Here is a 5,971-nt window from a genome sequence, read left to right as displayed (position 1 = left end):
GAAGGATTATCTTAGATACATTACTGTCTTCTTCAGCAGTTAGGTGAAACATTTACAGGTCATCTCAGAGTTGGTTTCATCTGTGGCTATCTTGTTTTGTTTTGTGGTTGCTAAATTAGGGGTAACAACTGTTTTCAAGATTTGTGAGATGAAAAAGGAAGTATGATATGTCGTGTACATGTACCAATTTCTCACAAGGAATGTAAACGCATACTACATACATGTACTCAAACTTTTTAAAAGATTTGTGATACCAACTCACTGCCAATGGCATGTACGTGTTTAATTCCTCCTATCTCATACTGAATTTGAACTATTTCTAAGAATTTAATTTGCTTTTGCCTTCATATCAGTTCTGAAATTGAGCTGTAAACTTCTAAAATGCAAAAGCTATTGTCTTGTATTTTTCCTAGCACATGGCCAGGTATGTGTGTAAAGAAAGAATAGTAATCATTTTACTGCTTTATGATTAGCAGAATACTTTTATTAGTATTATTTCACATCTTCATAATGATCTTGTGAGATTGGCATTATTTCCATTTTCTAGCTGACAAAGTTGGCTCAGAGAGGTTAAATGACTTGCTTGTTTAGTGTCAGAGCTGTGACTCAGACCCAAGTTTTTTCCTATTCCTATTGCAATCAGAATAAAGATATCATTTTAAAGGAAAAAGAAAAAGCTAGGCATAGTGACATACACCTGTAATCCCAGCACTCGGGAGGCTGAGGCAGGAGGATTGTTGAGAGTGCAGCCTGGGCTACAAAGTGAGCTCAAGGCCAGCCTGAACTGCATAGTGAGACCCTGTCTCAAAAAGACAAAAAAAAAAAAAAAAAGTTCTCCATGATTTTCCTTCCCCAAGAGGTATCTTCTGTACTCCTGTCCTCCCTTGTATCCAGTTCCTAACAACTTGCTTTGCCATAGGAGATGAATGCTGCCTCCTGTCCTGTTCAAAATAGCTAACAACAGAGCTTAATTCTGAGTTCAAGTGTCATAGAATTTTCCCACAGACAAAATGATAAACCAGCTGAGAGTGGTGGTGCAGGGCTGTAAAGCCAGCACTCAGGGAAGCTGAGGTACAGGGATTGCAAATTCGAGCCCAGCCTAGGCAATGAAGGAGATTGAGGAATACCCTGCCTCAAAATAAAAATTCAAAAGGTCTGGGGATGTAACTCAAGTGTGAAGACTCTGGGTTCAGTCCTAAGTACAGTACCCGGGATAGGGGGTGGGCACTAAAGAGCAAAACAAAAGGTAATAAAGAATTTCAGAAGGAACAAGTCACATGTAACTCAGATCCAGGGTTTCAGGGAGGTTACTTGGAGGACTCCAGTCCTAACTTATTTTTAAAGGCTTCTGTCACAGACATATACCTGAACATAGTGGTTTGGAAACATAGGCGGGAAAAAATGGAGAACAATAGGCTGCTAGCAACACATTTCACATTTCAGGAAGAGGATAGGATTGGAGCTCTGAGATTAGTCAGAAGAGGAGTTTTTCCTGGAAGCCCTTTGGAGATAAGATGAAGATTCTTGTCACATCAGCAGGAAAGATGCACTCACATCTGGGGCTTCTACTGTATGTAACAAAAATAAAGAAATTAGTTCTAAGCAAACTAAGTATGCTGTAATAGTATGGAGAAAGCTCAGCATGACAGGATTATACATCTCCCTCTGTTTTTTGCATAATTATGGTGCATGAAGGCTATCAATGAGTTTTAAATGTACATTTAACTGATTGTGCTTACCCAGTTTCACTGTTGATGATCTACCGTGTTCTTCTTCCCTTAAGTTTCACTTTTTGGGGGACTTCTCAGGATTATGTTCCAATGTTTTCTTGGGGTGGGGGTGCTTCTTTGAATGAATGGCCAGGTCCTAAGATCTCTTAGAAAGGTCGCATACTGCTTGCTCAGCTCTGAGTATTTGAGCAACCATGAAAGAATGGTGCTGCTTGTAACAAATTTGGAACCATACCTATGCCTTCCAAAAGGCGGAAGGTGGGGCTCTACAGTCTTCCCCAAGATATAGTTACTTGGGCAAAATCTGGTGCATTATTATAGGAATTAATTTGAGAATGTGTGGCAAAATTCTTACATACTTGATCACGTGACCCGGGAATGCAGCTTTTAGACCTCTCTCTCTCTCTCTCTCTCTCTCTCTCTCTCTCTCTCTCTCTCTCTCTCTGGCTCCCTCTCTCCCTCTTTCATTCCTGAGAATGGGTCCCAGAGTAAGTGCACTACCACTGACCTGTTAAGTCATTTTTGAAGCTACTCTAAGCTGGATTCCAACATCTGTCAAAACTAATATGAGAAAGGAGCATCATAGATGCAAAAATATTAAATTAAATATTAATGAATTGATCTATGTACTAAGAAAGAGAATGACGGTGTGTGCCTGTAGTCCCGACTAGGCAGGAGGCTGACGTAGGCGGATTGCTTGATCCCGGGGGTTAGAGTTCATTCACTTGTGAACGAATGTAGGAAGAAATGGAGGCAGGCAGTCTTCCATCCTTTGATTCCTCTATGGAAACATTAAAAAAAAAAAAAAAAAAAAAAACATTAAAAAAGCAAAACCCAAATTGAATGAACTGAAAGTCAAAGGTTTACAGTAACCAAGCAAATGCCCAGTTAAAAGAGAAGGCACATTCAAAAGCATAGGAAATTTGCCTGGGCTATAGCTCAGAGGCACAGAACCGGCCTGGCAAGCTGAAGCTAAAGGAAGGTTGTTTGCAGTTCCATGCCTTAAACAGCAGGCGGCAGAGTAAACCTTATTGATCATGTTCTATCCAGTCTAGGGACTGACTGGTAAAGGACTGGTTTCTTTGTAAACTAATTAGTATCTCAGATGAAACAGACCCGCATGAGGGACAAAGGGACTGTCATTGCTTGTGAAGCTGCAGGGAAACTGAATCCACACATGCCAGGTTAAGAGAAAGTGGGGGAAGTATTAAGACATTCCAAAGCAGCCAAGTATTAGGAGGAATTAAGAAAGTTACATACAGCATAGGCAGGATGAATGCTCAGAAAACCCTGACAAGACCTTACGCTTTCACCATGGGCTGATCCCTGGAATCAGAGTATATGTAGAAAATCAGTATAGGACTGTCTTGTCTTAGAGCTGGCTGTTTCTTTAAATGTCCAGTTTTCAACAAAATCTGACAAGGCATAAAAAACAAGAAAATATGGCTCATACAAAAGAAGAAAGAAAACTGGCAGAAACTGTGTCTGAGAAAAGCAAGATCCTGGAAATATTAAACAAAGATTTTAAAATAAGTGTTTTGACATCCATATACAGGAGAACAAAGTTAGACTGTTTCTCATACCAAGTATGCAAGTCAACTCAAATTAGATTAAATTTTTAAATGTAAGGCCAGAAACTCAAAATTAGGATAAAGCATCACTGATATGGGTGGAGAGTCCTGTTTTTCTTTCTTTCTTTTTTTTTTTTTTTTGTATACTGGGACTCAAACTCAGGCCCTCACGCTTGACAGGCAGGTTCTGGGCCACTGAGCTAAACCCCCACCCGCCAAATGACATTGATTCAGGCAATAAGTTCTTTAATATGAACCAAAAGCACAAGATACAAGGAAATAGATAAATCGGATTATGCAGATTAAAACAGCACTGCACATCAAAGGAAACAATCTCAAGTATGGGAAAAAAAATATAGAATGGGAGAAAAGCTTTACAAATCACAATCTGGTAAGGGATTTGTGGTGTACAGGCAGCTGGTGGTCAACTTGTAATACCCAGCTGAACTGAGCCTGCATGGTGCTGGTATGGGAGACCCATCTGAGGATTCCTGCAGGCAGCATAAGAGGCAGAACTAGAGAGGAAGTTTGTAAGCTGTTGGGAAGCTGTAGGGAGCTGTTGCTTTTCCTGGAGTAGCTTGTCATGCTGGCTTTCCTGATGAACTCAGCTATTTTTATCACTGAAGGAGCTTGGGACCTTACTGTCACTGAGAATGGCTAGCGTTCATTTTGGGGGAGCTCTGGTCCTCACTTTAAGCATCACTTCCTGGCTCCGGAGGGGAAGATGGTGCACTGCTCACTCCCCTGGAGATGCTTGTCGAGCTGGCTTTCCTGATGGGAACTTGGCTGTTCTCATCATCGCAGGAGCTCAGAACCTCATTGTTGCTGAGGATGGCTGTGGTACCTTTCAGGAGCGTGCTCTGGTTCTCTTTGAGTGTCACTTTCTGGTTCTAGTGCAGATTCCTCAGCCTGCTAACACAGATCCTTCATCCACTGGCACAGACCCTGTAGCTTCCACCACTGACCTTGGGGCCTTCCCAGAGCAGATCCGTGAAACAGGCCTGCATGAGGCATTGTCATGGGCTGTAGGCCATTAGTTGGACTTGTAGGGGTCTTGGTATGGGCTCTAGGTCTTCAGCTGTACTCATGCAGGTCAATACCATGGAATCCAGGACTTCAGCTGGATTCTTTGGTCTTTAGTGTGTGGACAGATTTCCTGCACTTTTTGTATATGACTCTTTGGGTGAGTATTATAAAATAATCTTAGAACTAAGTGCCCTGTGTTGTATTGTTTCTCCTGCAAAACCCAAAACTACAACAAAATTGCTACCAGAGGAGTGCAGTAATTGTTGTAATGTTGCCTGGCCCTGTGTGTTAACAGCCTTTGGAATTAATTTGGAAAAGTTTTGAGAGACTGGCCAAAGAGGCAGCCCCTATAGGCTGTAAATTATGCTGGAGACTCTGGTCAGAGCCTGGAAAATCAGAGTACTGATGGAAATGCTTGCAGTTAAGGTGAAGCTCAGGAGGTTTCAATTGAGAGGAACTGCATTGGCTGCTGGATCCCAGGTAGTGCATTGTGCTTTGGCAGAAACTTGGTCTGCATTTCGCTTGTGTTTAGAGATACTGCCTGGGTGGTAAAAGAAAAATCTCAATGCAGTCTACTGTTGGGAAGGTGGCGTGGTTATTGTTGAGAGCTTTTGACCAGATCTATGTTTGAAATTAAGAGCAAAGAGCCAGCAAGGTGATATGAAACAGTTAGCCAGAGAGGATGCTCTGGTAGAACTTTGGGTTGCAAGGATGAAATAGAGGAGAATGCTTTTGTTAAGAACAGAACAACAGAAAAGTAAATGGAAGCCTTTCACCTAAAGGTAAGAGTGTATTTCAATTGCAGAAGATCCCTAAGTTTTAGTCCTGCCATGCGTTGTAAAAATTAATGGGAAGCAAGGAGTGTGATTATAATAGTTATTTTTATGTTCTTTTTTGTAATTCAGAAGCATGTGTTCATTCAGTGTGTGAGCACTTAAAAAGGAGTATATAATTTTGTTCAGGTCCAAGTCATATGTGAATAACAAAGCTGTGTATACTTTGTGCCAGTGGTGACAGTAACTTTATTCTTTACAATAGATAAATAAAATAGGTCAACATTTAAAAGCATCATATTCTAATGGCATTTTTAGATATATGTTTGTAATCAGGTTAATTAATGAAAGTATTGTGTTTTAACTTTGAATTTTGGTTACCCTGTAAATATTCTGCTTTTGGTATGAGAATGAGTGCAAAAAAATTGTACATATGTAATTGTTATATTGATGTAAATCTGGATAGATCAAGACATGTTAACTTTTCACAAATTTGCCACTAGAGACAATGGATTAAGGAAATGTGTATGGTTATCAAGTTGACGGGGTGAATTGTGGTGCCTTGACAAGTGGTGGTCAACTTGTTGCCAGCAGCATAAGAGGCAGAACTGGAGAGGAAGACGTTTGTACGCTGTAGGGAAGCTGTAGGGAGCTATTGGTTTTCCTGGAGGAGCTTGTCATGCTGGCTTTCCTGATGAACTCAGCTATTCTTATCATTGAAGGAGCTCAGGGTCTTACTGTCACTGAGAATGGCAACAGTTCACTTTGGGAGAGTGTGCTGATTTGGGGATATTTTTGCAAGGGTGAGCAATATAATACAGGACACATATTTTATATGATTATTTATAATAGTCACCCAAAGAATGATATA

This window comes from Chinchilla lanigera, unplaced genomic scaffold (genome assembly GCF_000276665.1).
Source record: "Chinchilla lanigera isolate Chin_1 unplaced genomic scaffold, ChiLan1.0 scaffold00080, whole genome shotgun sequence".
Lineage (NCBI taxonomy): Eukaryota > Metazoa > Chordata > Mammalia > Rodentia > Chinchillidae > Chinchilla > Chinchilla lanigera.
Note: the sequence above shows the minus strand (reverse complement) of the source record.